This window comes from Protopterus annectens, chromosome 12.part0, assembly GCF_019279795.1.
Source record: "Protopterus annectens isolate FY-2018-M chromosome 12.part0, PAN1.0, whole genome shotgun sequence".
Classification (NCBI taxonomy): domain Eukaryota; kingdom Metazoa; phylum Chordata; order Ceratodontiformes; family Protopteridae; genus Protopterus; species Protopterus annectens.
Genome location: NC_056746.1, coordinates 905,307,784 through 905,324,580, shown reverse-complemented (window position 1 = coordinate 905,324,580; position 16,797 = coordinate 905,307,784).

Below are 16,797 nucleotides of genomic sequence, written 5' to 3'. Positions count from 1 at the left end.
ATATAAACCCCCTATGTCACTAGATGGGTTGCAAACTGGCTCAAGGACAGAACCCACATGGTTAAAATTGCTGGAGCCATGTCAGACTCCAAACCAGTTACAAGTGGCATCCCACAAGGCTCAGTCCTGGGACCTTTCTTGATCAGTATATATTTCTCGGAGGTACAGGCCAACATGGAAGGACTGTGGCTGACCAAGTTCGCAGATGACTGCAAACTAAGCGCCATAATCGACTCTCCAGCCGACACAAGCATCCTACAAAAGGGCCTCATAGAAACAGACAACTGGTGCCAGAGCCATGGCCTCAAGCTAAACACCAAAAAGTGTATAGTCATCCCCTTTGGCAAAAACAAAGTGCCTACAAATTACCACATAGGTGGTAATCCATTAAGTACGGAAGAAGTAATTAGGGACTTGGGGACCCAAGTTGATAGCAATCTCTCATTTGAAAACCACGTGGCCAAAGTGGTTAGAAAAACATTTTATATAGCCCACCTAATCATGAAGGGATTCACATCTAGATCAGGGGAGGTCATCGTGCCTCTTTACTCAGCCCTCATCAGGCCCATAATTGAGTACAATGCCCCTTTTGGGATGTACCTTACCAGACACCTGCAGCAACTGGAAAGACCCCAAAAGTACCTCACCAAGAGGATCAAAGGGCTCAAACAGATGCCATATGCTGCCCGGTTAAAGAAACTCCAGCTCTACTCAGTGGCATACTACCTGCTCAGAGGCGATCTGTGCCTGATGTATAAAGCCATGTCCAACCCGGAATTAATGAACATGCTGCACCTCAGAAAATCCAAATCTCATCGAGCTACACGCTTGAGAGACTTGAACCTCAGCACTGAAATAAATAGGACATGCTGGAGGGACAGATTCATAACCCAGAGGCTCCCTTCACTCTGGAATAAAATCCCAGTCCAGGTTAGGCAGAGTCCCTCATTGACTCTCTTCAAGAGGAATCTTGATGAGTGGATGGAAGATCATAGGTTTACCCTGGGTATCACTTCTGTGTCACTGTTAGACAGAGGCACAGTATACTAACCTCAAAAAAGGGCATAGCAAAATTCATTTAAAATGGGTGGCGAAAGCCAAACACACTCTGGCTAGGCTTATAAATGCCCTAGTATGAACCTATGAACCTATGAGACATACCTCCCTGGACTACATGAAAAGAGACATGGAGGAGCTCTCGAATTATGTAGCCCAGGTGGGTGCAACCCTAGCCCTGATCAGCATCCTACCATCACCCAGAATGATACCACACTACAAGCAGAAAATGATTGATTTCAACAATTGGCTAAGTTTCTGGTGTCATTCTAAGGGGATCCAGTATCTGTCTGCCTGGGATGACATGAATGACAGACCTCGATGTATTGCCAGAGATGGACTGCATCTGTCACCCCTGGGCTTCCGGATACTGGCCAAGGCTCTTGCCACCCCTATAGTGCCTTTTTTAGGCACTGTTTCAAAGACCAAATTACCACCGTAACAGCTACAAACAAATGCAATCTGAGGGTCATGCTGCTCAACACTAGCAGTCTAAATCTCAAAATGCACTTGTTCGAAGCACTCCTTAAAATGGAGAACATCAACATTTGTACTGTAACAGAGACCTGGTTCAAGGCATCAGAAAGCATCCCTGCACTACCAGGCTATAACTCATTCCACACCTTTCGGCCCCAGAACTCGGACAAAGCTCCAAAGGTGGTGGTGTTTCCATATTCATAAAGGATGCACACACCTCCAGACTGGTAGCCCAACATAACACATCAGAGATACTTCAGGTGCAGCTAAGATTGGGTGAGACAGCAATTCAGGTTATAGCCTGTTATAGGTCCCCAACCATGTCCCAAGACATTCACTTTATGTTCCTAAACACCCTGGAGAATATTAGGGTCCAACCCAACACTCTCATATGAGGTGACATCAACTACCCCTCCATCAACTGGGACAACTACTCATGTACCAATGCACTTGTCCAACGTTTTCTGGAATTCATTAATTCCAATGCCCTGGACCAGCTCATTCTTACCCTCACTAGAGGTAGAAACATCCTTGACCTGGTCATTGCTAACATGTGCGAATGTTACTTTACACCAATAGTCAACTCCTCCCTGGTTAGATCTGACCACAAACTAATCACCTTGGAAATCCCCCCCCCCCCGCAAAGGTAACCACCATGAAAACGTTCTCCAAAGCTAAGTTTGGGCTCCTAAGAACATGAGTGACTAACTTTACAGCACCCATGCAACTGGAAAATAGTTGCATGACCACCGAATCATACACCAATGCACTGTCCGAACACATACACAAATGCATGGATCTCGCTATACCCTTAGAACCAAGATGCTCTCCTCCAAAAAAAGGAAGCCAATCTGGTGGTCGCCTGCCATAAATAAACTCTACAACAGAAGGAGGAAACTGATGCAGAATAAGGTGAAGTCCGAAGACTGAAAAAACTCCCTTATCAGCCTCAAGAAAAAGTTGAGATCCCTCATCAAATCCTCTAAAGCTAGCTATGAAAACAGAATTGTAGCAGATAGTAAAGACAACCACAAGGTCTTTTATAGAACCTCCATGGCAATACTCAGATTTGCTCTGAGCTACTGCACAATGGTACCTCCTATACTGAGCCACCAGATATTGCCAATATACTGGCCGACAGATTCAGTACCAACTTTACCCCTGTCACCCCCCTCAAAGGACCAATCACAATATCAACAGATTGCTGGGCACCCAGTATTACTGCTGCCAGGTTAAAACAGCACTGTCCAAGGCCAAACATACAGCTTCTATGGGACCTAACAATATCCCTGGCTGCATTCTACATGAACTACAGAGTGAACTGGCACCTCACCTGTGTGCCCTCTTCAATCACAGCCTCACCTCAAGCTTTGTCCCTACCAAATGGCGCACTGCTATAGTCATCCCTCTCTACATAGGAGAAGCAACTACAGACCCTGGGAACAATTGCCCCATTAGCCTGACAAGTCTGATATGCAAAGCTATGGAACACATCATCATGGACCTAATAAACAAGGATATAGGGAATCTCCAAACTCTGGATCCCACACAGTTTGGTTTTGTGAAGGGCAGATCATGCCTGCTCAACTTGGTCGACTTCTTTGAGCCAGTTACCAGAGCTGTGGATGAAGGCAAGGTGGTTCATACAGCCTACCTTGATCTGAGCAAGGCGTTTGATACCATTCCCCACTCAGGAATCATAGAAAAACTCACTAAACTAGGCATCAACCCCTATATCACTAGGTGGGTTGTAAACTGGCTCACAGATAGAAACCACATTGTGAAAGTAGCTGACTCCAAGTCAGACTGCCGCCCAGTCATGAGTGGAGTCCCACAGAGATCGGTCCTGGGTCCTTTCCTGTTTGGAATCTACTTCTCAGAATTCCAAGCCAACACAAAGTGACTCTGGCTGACAATGTTTGCAGACAATTGCAAGTTGGGAGCCATTATTAACTCTCCAAGTGATGTTGACATCCTACAGAAAGGCCTCACTGAGACCAATGACTGGTGTCAGGACCATGGCCTTAAGCTCAATGCCAAAAAATGTATCATCAACCCTTTTGGGAAAAACCTAGTTCCCATGAACTACCACATTGATGGTAGTCCACTGAACACAGAAGGTGTTATAAGAGATCTGAGAAGACAGGTTGACAGCAACCTCACTTTTGACCACCACACTGCCACTGCGGTCAGAAAGTCCTTTATGTGACACATCTCTTTACTAAGGGTTTTGCATCCAGGAAGAAAGAGGTCATAGTCTCCCTCTACTCTTCCCTCATTAGGCCAGTAATTGAGTACAATGCCCCATTTGGCATGTACCTCACTAACACCTGCAACAACTGGAGAGGCCACAAAAGGGTAAAGGGATAAATGAGGGTAGACTGCACAAGACACCTGACACAAGAAACCCTATGTAAAGGGATAAATGAGGGTAGACTGCACAAGACACCTGACACAAGGAAACCCTATGTAAAGGGATAAATGAGGGTAGACTGCACAAGACACCTGACACAAGGAAACCCTATGTAAAGGGATAAATGAGGGTAGACTGCACAAGACACCTGACACAAGGAAACCCTATGTAAAGGGATAAATGAGGGTAGACTGCACAAGACACCTGACACAAGGAAACCCTATGTAAAGGGATAAATGAGGGTAGACTGCACAAGACACCTGACACAAGGAAACCCTATGTAAAGGGATAAATGAGGGTAGACTGCACAAGACACCTGACACAAGGAAACCCTATGTAAAGGGATAAATGAGGGTAGACTGCACAAGACACCTGACACAAGGAAACCCTATGTAAAGGGATAAATGAGGGTAGACTGCACAAGACACCTGACACAAGGAAACCCTATGTAAAGGGATAAATGAGGGTAGACTGCACAAGACACCTGACACAAGGAAACCCTATGTAAAGGGATAAATGAGGGTAGACTGCACAAGACACCTGACACAAGGAAACCCTATGTAAAGGGATAAATGAGGGTAGACTGCACAAGACACCTGACACAAGGAAACCCTATGTAAAGGGATAAATGAGGGTAGACTGCACAAGACACCTGACACAAGGAAACCCTATGTAAAGGGATAAATGAGGGTAGACTGCACAAGACACCTGACACAAGGAAACCCTATGTAAAGGGATAAATGAGGGTAGACTGCACAAGACACCTGACACAAGGAAACCCTATGTAAAGGGATAAATGAGGGTAGACTGCACAAGACACCTGACACAAGGAAACCCTATGTAAAGGGATAAATGAGGGTAGACTGCACAAGACACCTGACACAAGGAAACCCTATGTAAAGGGATAAATGAGGGTAGACTGCACAAGACACCTGACACAAGGAAACCCTATGTAAAGGGATAAATGAGGGTAGACTGCACAAGACACCTGACACAAGGAAACCCTATGTAAAGGGATAAATGAGGGTAGACTGCACAAGACACCTGACACAAGGAAACCCTATGTAAAGGGATAAATGAGGGTAGACTGCACAAGACACCTGACACAAGGAAACCCTATGTAAAGGGATAAATGAGGGTAGACTGCACAAGACACCTGACACAAGGAAACCCTATGTAAAGGGATAAATGAGGGTAGACTGCACAAGACACCTGACACAAGGAAACCCTATGTAAAGGGATAAATGAGGGTAGACTGCACAAGACACCTGACACAAGGAAACCCTATGTAAAGGGATAAATGAGGGTAGACTGCACAAGACACCTGACACAAGGAAACCCTATGTAAAGGGATAAATGAGGGTAGACTGCACAAGACACCTGACACAAGGAAACCCTATGTAAAGGGATAAATGAGGGTAGACTGCACAAGACACCTGACACAAGGAAACCCTATGTAAAGGGATAAATGAGGGTAGACTGCACAAGACACCTGACACAAGGAAACCCTATGTAAAGGGATAAATGAGGGTAGACTGCACAAGACACCTGACACAAGGAAACCCTATGTAAAGGGATAAATGAGGGTAGACTGCACAAGACACCTGACACAAGGAAACCCTATGTAAAGGGATAAATGAGGGTAGACTGCACAAGACACCTGACACAAGGAAACCCTATGTAAAGGGATAAATGAGGGTAGACTGCACAAGACACCTGACACAAGGAAACCCTATGTAAAGGGATAAATGAGGGTAGACTGCACAAGACACCTGACACAAGGAAACCCTATGTAAAGGGATAAATGAGGGTAGACTGCACAAGACACCTGACACAAGGAAACCCTATGTAAAGGGATAAATGAGGGTAGACTGCACAAGACACCTGACACAAGGAAACCCTATGTAAAGGGATAAATGAGGGTAGACTGCACAAGACACCTGACACAAGGAAACCCTATGTAAAGGGATAAATGAGGGTAGACTGCACAAGACACCTGACACAAGGAAACCCTATGTAAAGGGATAAATGAGGGTAGACTGCACAAGACACCTGACACAAGGAAACCCTATGTAAAGGGATAAATGAGGGTAGACTGCACAAGACACCTGACACAAGGAAACCCTATGTAAAGGGATAAATGAGGGTAGACTGCACAAGACACCTGACACAAGGAAACCCTATGTAAAGGGATAAATGAGGTAGACTGCACAAGACACCTGACACAAGGAAACCCTATGTAAAGGGATAAATGAGGGTAGACTGCACAAGACACCTGACACAAGGAAACCCTATGTAAAGGGATAAATGAGGGTAGACTGCACAAGACACCTGACACAAGGAAACCCTATGTAAAGGGATAAATGAGGGTAGACTGCACAAGACACCTGACACAAGGAAACCCTATGTAAAGGGATAAATGAGGGTAGACTGCACAAGACACCTGACACAAGGAAACCCTATGTAAAGGGATAAATGAGGGTAGACTGCACAAGACACCTGACACAAGGAAACCCTATGTAAAGGGATAAATGAGGGTAGACTGCACAAGACACCTGACACAAGGAAACCCTATGTAAAGGGATAAATGAGGGTAGACTGCACAAGACACCTGACACAAGGAAACCCTATGTAAAGGGATAAATGAGGGTAGACTGCACAAGACACCTGACACAAGGAAACCCTATGTAAAGGGATAAATGAGGGTAGACTGCACAAGACACCTGACACAAGGAAACCCTATGTAAAGGGATAAATGAGGGTAGACTGCACAAGACACCTGACACAAGGAAACCCTATGTAAAGGGATAAATGAGGGTAGACTGCACAAGACACCTGACACAAGGAAACCCTATGTAAAGGGATAAATGAGGGTAGACTGCACAAGACACCTGACACAAGGAAACCCTATGTAAAGGGATAAATGAGGGTAGACTGCACAAGACACCTGACACAAGGAAACCCTATGTAAAGGGATAAATGAGGGTAGACTGCACAAGACACCTGACACAAGGAAACCCTATGTAAAGGGATAAATGAGGGTAGACTGCACAAGACACCTGACACAAGGAAACCCTATGTAAAGGGATAAATGAGGGTAGACTGCACAAGACACCTGACACAAGGAAACCCTATGTAAAGGGATAAATGAGGGTAGACTGCACAAGACACCTGACACAAGGAAACCCTATGTAAAGGGATAAATGAGGGTAGACTGCACAAGACACCTGACACAAGGAAACCCTATGTAAAGGGATAAATGAGGGTAGACTGCACAAGACACCTGACACAAGGAAACCCTATGTAAAGGGATAAATGAGGGTAGACTGCACAAGACACCTGACACAAGGAAACCCTATGTAAAGGGATAAATGAGGGTAGACTGCACAAGACACCTGACACAAGGAAACCCTATGTAAAGGGATAAATGAGGGTAGACTGCACAAGACACCTGACACAAGGAAACCCTATGTAAAGGGATAAATGAGGGTAGACTGCACAAGACACCTGACACAAGGAAACCCTATGTAAAGGGATAAATGAGGGTAGACTGCACAAGACACCTGACACAAGGAAACCCTATGTAAAGGGATAAATGAGGGTAGACTGCACAAGACACCTGACACAAGGAAACCCTATGTAAAGGGATAAATGAGGGTAGACTGCACAAGACACCTGACACAAGGAAACCCTATGTAAAGGGATAAATGAGGGTAGACTGCACAAGACACCTGACACAAGGAAACCCTATGTAAAGGGATAAATGAGGGTAGACTGCACAAGACACCTGACACAAGGAAACCCTATGTAAAGGGATAAATGAGGGTAGACTGCACAAGACACCTGACACAAGGAAACCCTATGTAAAGGGATAAATGAGGGTAGACTGCACAAGACACCTGACACAAGGAAACCCTATGTAAAGGGATAAATGAGGGTAGACTGCACAAGACACCTGACACAAGGAAACCCTATGTAAAGGGATAAATGAGGGTAGACTGCACAAGACACCTGACACAAGGAAACCCTATGTAAAGGGATAAATGAGGGTAGACTGCACAAGACACCTGACACAAGGAAACCCTATGTAAAGGGATAAATGAGGGTAGACTGCACAAGACACCTGACACAAGGAAACCCTATGTAAAGGGATAAATGAGGGTAGACTGCACAAGACACCTGACACAAGGAAACCCTATGTAAAGGGATAAATGAGGGTAGACTGCACAAGACACCTGACACAAGGAAACCCTATGTAAAGGGATAAATGAGGGTAGACTGCACAAGACACCTGACACAAGGAAACCCTATGTAAAGGGATAAATGAGGGTAGACTGCACAAGACACCTGACACAAGGAAACCCTATGTAAAGGGATAAATGAGGGTAGACTGCACAAGACACCTGACACAAGGAAACCCTATGTAAAGGGATAAATGAGGGTAGACTGCACAAGACACCTGACACAAGGAAACCCTATGTAAAGGGATAAATGAGGGTAGACTGCACAAGACACCTGACACAAGGAAACCCTATGTAAAGGGATAAATGAGGGTAGACTGCACAAGACACCTGACACAAGGAAACCCTATGTAAAGGGATAAATGAGGGTAGACTGCACAAGACACCTGACACAAGGAAACCCTATGTAAAGGGATAAATGAGGTAGACTGCACAAGACACCTGACACAAGGAAACCCTATGTAAAGGGATAAATGAGGGTAGACTGCACAAGACACCTGACACAAGGAAACCCTATGTAAAGGGATAAATGAGGGTAGACTGCACAAGACACCTGACACAAGGAAACCCTATGTAAAGGGATAAATGAGGGTAGACTGCACAAGACACCTGACACAAGGAAACCCTATGTAAAGGGATAAATGAGGGTAGACTGCACAAGACACCTGACACAAGGAAACCCTATGTAAAGGGATAAATGAGGGTAGACTGCACAAGACACCTGACACAAGGAAACCCTATGTAAAGGGATAAATGAGGGTAGACTGCACAAGACACCTGACACAAGGAAACCCTATGTAAAGGGATAAATGAGGGTAGACTGCACAAGACACCTGACACAAGGAAACCCTATGTAAAGGGATAAATGAGGGTAGACTGCACAAGACACCTGACACAAGGAAACCCTATGTAAAGGGATAAATGAGGGTAGACTGCACAAGACACCTGACACAAGGAAACCCTATGTAAAGGGATAAATGAGGGTAGACTGCACAAGACACCTGACACAAGGAAACCCTATGTAAAGGGATAAATGAGGGTAGACTGCACAAGACACCTGACACAAGGAAACCCTATGTAAAGGGATAAATGAGGGTAGACTGCACAAGACACCTGACACAAGGAAACCCTATGTAAAGGGATAAATGAGGGTAGACTGCACAAGACACCTGACACAAGGAAACCCTATGTAAAGGGATAAATGAGGGTAGACTGCACAAGACACCTGACACAAGGAAACCCTATGTAAAGGGATAAATGAGGGTAGACTGCACAAGACACCTGACACAAGGAAACCCTATGTAAAGGGATAAATGAGGGTAGACTGCACAAGACACCTGACACAAGGAAACCCTATGTAAAGGGATAAATGAGGGTAGACTGCACAAGACACCTGACACAAGGAAACCCTATGTAAAGGGATAAATGAGGGTAGACTGCACAAGACACCTGACACAAGGAAACCCTATGTAAAGGGATAAATGAGGGTAGACTGCACAAGACACCTGACACAAGGAAACCCTATGTAAAGGGATAAATGAGGTAGACTGCACAAGACACCTGACACAAGGAAACCCTATGTAAAGGGATAAATGAGGGTAGACTGCACAAGACACCTGACACAAGGAAACCCTATGTAAAGGGATAAATGAGGGTAGACTGCACAAGACACCTGACACAAGGAAACCCTATGTAAAGGGATAAATGAGGGTAGACTGCACAAGACACCTGACACAAGGAAACCCTATGTAAAGGGATAAATGAGGGTAGACTGCACAAGACACCTGACACAAGGAAACCCTATGTAAAGGGATAAATGAGGGTAGACTGCACAAGACACCTGACACAAGGAAACCCTATGTAAAGGGATAAATGAGGGTAGACTGCACAAGACACCTGACACAAGGAAACCCTATGTAAAGGGATAAATGAGGGTAGACTGCACAAGACACCTGACACAAGGAAACCCTATGTAAAGGGATAAATGAGGGTAGACTGCACAAGACACCTGACACAAGGAAACCCTATGTAAAGGGATAAATGAGGGTAGACTGCACAAGACACCTGACACAAGGAAACCCTATGTAAAGGGATAAATGAGGGTAGACTGCACAAGACACCTGACACAAGGAAACCCTATGTAAAGGGATAAATGAGGGTAGACTGCACAAGACACCTGACACAAGGAAACCCTATGTAAAGGGATAAATGAGGGTAGACTGCACAAGACACCTGACACAAGGAAACCCTATGTAAAGGGATAAATGAGGGTAGACTGCACAAGACACCTGACACAAGGAAACCCTATGTAAAGGGATAAATGAGGGTAGACTGCACAAGACACCTGACACAAGGAAACCCTATGTAAAGGGATAAATGAGGGTAGACTGCACAAGACACCTGACACAAGGAAACCCTATGTAAAGGGATAAATGAGGGTAGACTGCACAAGACACCTGACACAAGGAAACCCTATGTAAAGGGATAAATGAGGGTAGACTGCACAAGACACCTGACACAAGGAAACCCTATGTAAAGGGATAAATGAGGGTAGACTGCACAAGACACCTGACACAAGGAAACCCTATGTAAAGGGATAAATGAGGGTAGACTGCACAAGACACCTGACACAAGGAAACCCTATGTAAAGGGATAAATGAGGGTAGACTGCACAAGACACCTGACACAAGGAAACCCTATGTAAAGGGATAAATGAGGGTAGACTGCACAAGACACCTGACACAAGGAAACCCTATGTAAAGGGATAAATGAGGGTAGACTGCACAAGACACCTGACACAAGGAAACCCTATGTAAAGGGATAAATGAGGGTAGACTGCACAAGACACCTGACACAAGGAAACCCTATGTAAAGGGATAAATGAGGGTAGACTGCACAAGACACCTGACACAAGGAAACCCTATGTAAAGGGATAAATGAGGGTAGACTGCACAAGACACCTGACACAAGGAAACCCTATGTAAAGGGATAAATGAGGGTAGACTGCACAAGACACCTGACACAAGGAAACCCTATGTAAAGGGATAAATGAGGGTAGACTGCACAAGACACCTGACACAAGGAAACCCTATGTAAAGGGATAAATGAGGGTAGACTGCACAAGACACCTGACACAAGGAAACCCTATGTAAAGGGATAAATGAGGGTAGACTGCACAAGACACCTGACACAAGGAAACCCTATGTAAAGGGATAAATGAGGGTAGACTGCACAAGACACCTGACACAAGGAAACCCTATGTAAAGGGATAAATGAGGGTAGACTGCACAAGACACCTGACACAAGGAAACCCTATGTAAAGGGATAAATGAGGGTAGACTGCACAAGACACCTGACACAAGGAAACCCTATGTAAAGGGATAAATGAGGGTAGACTGCACAAGACACCTGACACAAGGAAACCCTATGTAAAGGGATAAATGAGGGTAGACTGCACAAGACACCTGACACAAGGAAACCCTATGTAAAGGGATAAATGAGGGTAGACTGCACAAGACACCTGACACAAGGAAACCCTATGTAAAGGGATAAATGAGGGTAGACTGCACAAGACACCTGACACAAGGAAACCCTATGTAAAGGGATAAATGAGGGTAGACTGCACAAGACACCTGACACAAGGAAACCCTATGTAAAGGGATAAATGAGGGTAGACTGCACAAGACACCTGACACAAGGAAACCCTATGTAAAGGGATAAATGAGGGTAGACTGCACAAGACACCTGACACAAGGAAACCCTATGTAAAGGGATAAATGAGGGTAGACTGCACAAGACACCTGACACAAGGAAACCCTATGTAAAGGGATAAATGAGGGTAGACTGCACAAGACACCTGACACAAGGAAACCCTATGTAAAGGGATAAATGAGGGTAGACTGCACAAGACACCTGACACAAGGAAACCCTATGTAAAGGGATAAATGAGGGTAGACTGCACAAGACACCTGACACAAGGAAACCCTATGTAAAGGGATAAATGAGGGTAGACTGCACAAGACACCTGACACAAGGAAACCCTATGTAAAGGGATAAATGAGGGTAGACTGCACAAGACACCTGACACAAGGAAACCCTATGTAAAGGGATAAATGAGGGTAGACTGCACAAGACACCTGACACAAGGAAACCCTATGTAAAGGGATAAATGAGGGTAGACTGCACAAGACACCTGACACAAGGAAACCCTATGTAAAGGGATAAATGAGGGTAGACTGCACAAGACACCTGACACAAGGAAACCCTATGTAAAGGGATAAATGAGGGTAGACTGCACAAGACACCTGACACAAGGAAACCCTATGTAAAGGGATAAATGAGGGTAGACTGCACAAGACACCTGACACAAGGAAACCCTATGTAAAGGGATAAATGAGGGTAGACTGCACAAGACACCTGACACAAGGAAACCCTATGTAAAGGGATAAATGAGGGTAGACTGCACAAGACACCTGACACAAGGAAACCCTATGTAAAGGGATAAATGAGGGTAGACTGCACAAGACACCTGACACAAGGAAACCCTATGTAAAGGGATAAATGAGGGTAGACTGCACAAGACACCTGACACAAGGAAACCCTATGTAAAGGGATAAATGAGGGTAGACTGCACAAGACACCTGACACAAGGAAACCCTATGTAAAGGGATAAATGAGGGTAGACTGCACAAGACACCTGACACAAGGAAACCCTATGTAAAGGGATAAATGAGGGTAGACTGCACAAGACACCTGACACAAGGAAACCCTATGTAAAGGGATAAATGAGGGTAGACTGCACAAGACACCTGACACAAGGAAACCCTATGTAAAGGGATAATAAATGAGGGTAGACTGCACAAGACACCTGACACAAGGAAACCCTATGTAAAGGGATAAATGAGGGTAGACTGCACAAGACACCTGACACAAGGAAACCCTATGTAAAGGGATAAATGAGGGTAGACTGCACAAGACACCTGACACAAGGAAACCCTATGTAAAGGGATAAATGAGGGTAGACTGCACAAGACACCTGACACAAGGAAACCCTATGTAAAGGGATAAATGAGGGTAGACTGCACAAGACACCTGACACAAGGAAACCCTATGTAAAGGGATAAATGAGGGTAGACTGCACAAGACACCTGACACAAGGAAACCCTATGTAAAGGGATAAATGAGGTAGACTGCACAAGACACCTGACACAAGGAAACCCTATGTAAAGGGATAAATGAGGGTAGACTGCACAAGACACCTGACACAAGGAAACCCTATGTAAAGGGATAAATGAGGGTAGACTGCACAAGACACCTGACACAAGGAAACCCTATGTAAAGGGATAAATGAGGGTAGACTGCACAAGACACCTGACACAAGGAAACCCTATGTAAAGGGATAAATGAGGGTAGACTGCACAAGACACCTGACACAAGGAAACCCTATGTAAAGGGATAAATGAGGGTAGACTGCACAAGACACCTGACACAAGGAAACCCTATGTAAAGGGATAAATGAGGGTAGACTGCACAAGACACCTGACACAAGGAAACCCTATGTAAAGGGATAAATGAGGGTAGACTGCACAAGACACCTGACACAAGGAAACCCTATGTAAAGGGATAAATGAGGGTAGACTGCACAAGACACCTGACACAAGGAAACCCTATGTAAAGGGATAAATGAGGGTAGACTGCACAAGACACCTGACACAAGGAAACCCTATGTAAAGGGATAAATGAGGGTAGACTGCACAAGACACCTGACACAAGGAAACCCTATGTAAAGGGATAAATGAGGTAGACTGCACAAGACACCTGACACAAGGAAACCCTATGTAAAGGGATAAATGAGGGTAGACTGCACAAGACACCTGACACAAGGAAACCCTATGTAAAGGGATAAATGAGGGTAGACTGCACAAGACACCTGACACAAGGAAACCCTATGTAAAGGGATAAATGAGGGTAGACTGCACAAGACACCTGACACAAGGAAACCCTATGTAAAGGGATAAATGAGGGTAGACTGCACAAGACACCTGACACAAGGAAACCCTATGTAAAGGGATAAATGAGGGTAGACTGCACAAGACACCTGACACAAGGAAACCCTATGTAAAGGGATAAATGAGGGTAGACTGCACAAGACACCTGACACAAGGAAACCCTATGTAAAGGGATAAATGAGGGTAGACTGCACAAGACACCTGACACAAGGAAACCCTATGTAAAGGGATAAATGAGGGTAGACTGCACAAGACACCTGACACAAGGAAACCCTATGTAAAGGGATAAATGAGGGTAGACTGCACAAGACACCTGACACAAGGAAACCCTATGTAAAGGGATAAATGAGGGTAGACTGCCAGTGGCGGCTGTTGACTTCAAATCAATGGTGGGGGGCTGCAGGAGACAGCTGAATGGGTGGGGTCAATGGGAAGGGGTGTGGCCAACTAGAAAGGGGGGGAGCTATGCTCAAAACCACAAAAACTAACTTTAATTAAATACGCTGCCCTGGCTGCCAAACCGTCATTATGAGAGTCCAATCAAGACAAAATGAAGTGTAAAAGAATAAAAATATTTCAATGCATTGGCTGCATGACAGCTTACTTAATAGCTAGATGGAAACAAAAATGTTGTGAGGCATGAGAAAATAAATTACTTTTTAAATACACTATTGGAATGCCAGTCAAAATCAAGTATAAGAAAAACAAGTAGCACTCAACTCAAACCACTTCTCCTTGCACTGCAGTTCTAATTATAATTTATATTCAGCTTTATTAAAGTACCAAGTAACATGCTGAAAGTAGCAATCTCTGTGATGCACCCAATTGTAAAAATGTTCTTATCCAAAAAAGACCTGCTGCCTGACAACTATCTACTTGTTTCATTTGGAAAACATGATCAAAGTAAAAAATGAAAAACAAACAAGAAACAAGCTCAAGATACATTGCTTAAAGGATTACTGTATAGGTTATGGACCACACATGAATGGCATTCTGTTTAGTTTATGGGAAAACCCTCATAGATCACTGGAAATCTTCAACAAATGTAATGAGCTTCTTAAAATAATGTAATCCTGTCCTTTATTACAAATACTGTCATATGCATTTCAATACCCAAGGCTTATACATTATCTAGTTAAGTATTCTCTGCATGGCAACAACAGAAAGGCTTTCAATGTTGGCAATTCTTTAACAGTATGTTTATTAAAGCTTACTTGCATGTTATGATCTCAGACAAGCTTACCTGATGGTTATTAAAGCATTGCTACTTAAACACAGAGCAACAGGCACTTTCTGAGTAATAAGCATAAATCAACAGTACACAAATATGATAGAAACCAGTCCATTCTGCAAAATCCAAAACAGATGAAAAGCCACTGTAGTACTTGTGTCTACCTTGGATGGGGGGATACTCTGCACATTTACACTGCATAACTGCTCCTTGCCTTGCTTGGATACATCCAGAGTCACTACATGGGGGAGTGGGGTGCAACAAGTAAGTTACAATTTGAAATGTCTCTGGCTGACTTTGATGGCCCTGACACATTTGTCTTACCTCTTAACCTCAGAGCAAGAAATCTGGACAAAGCCATACATAGAAGTGGAACAAAGGCCCAAAAATAAGGACAATTTTTAAATATTGCTCTTATAAACTTAGAAAGATAATAGAATAGTAGGTTTTGCATTAGTATGAATTTTTTGAAGGATATGAAATCTGAAACTCAAATGTCTGTCATTATTTTCTAACTTCAATCTTTAATGATTTGCCACTAATTTGCCAAAAAAACACAATTTTATGAAAAATGGACCAAAAATGTGATGCAAAAATATAAAATAGCCACACAATACAGCTGGGAACCTGTCAAAGAAGTGACACTTTTTTAATATTAGTACTGCTAACTTGAGCAGCTGACAAAATAGAAAAATCTACATGCATTTCTGAAATAAAAGTAATCTATAACTGATTATTACAGTTATTTCTTAATTTTAACCCTCCATGTTTTCTTCCAAAATTGCTATTTTGCGGAGGGATTATTAGGGGAAGAGCAACATTTTGAGCCAAAATCGGGGACAGTTGAGAGGTTTGGCTATGCCTAATTCTATAAAGCAATTTATTTGCATGTACCTCTCAACCTGTTAATGCAATAAATCTGGACAAGGCCAAATATATTGGGGAAACATATAAACAGTACTAATCTTGCTCTTGTATAAACTGAGACAGTTGATAGAATAACAGGTCTTACTTTAGCATGCATTTTTCTGAAGGTTATGAAGTCTGAAACTCAGTGTGTCATTATTTAGTGACTTAATTCCTAAATGATTTTCCAGAAAACCACAAATTTTATGTGGAACAAACCAAAAATAAGAAGCAAAAATCTATTCATTCTGTGAAAATCTGGACAGTTGGGAGGTATAGTTCAGCTGGGGCTGTGTTTGAGTTTGCCGCCCTTCCCCCCTCACAAAATCATGGTCGAATGGAACCCTCCCCCCTGCGGCCATTCCAATGATCCATTACTTGGCTATTTCACTCCATTTACCATAAACACTAATGTGCATAATGCTTTACTTCTATGATGATTTGGATTTCATTTGAAAGTTTTAT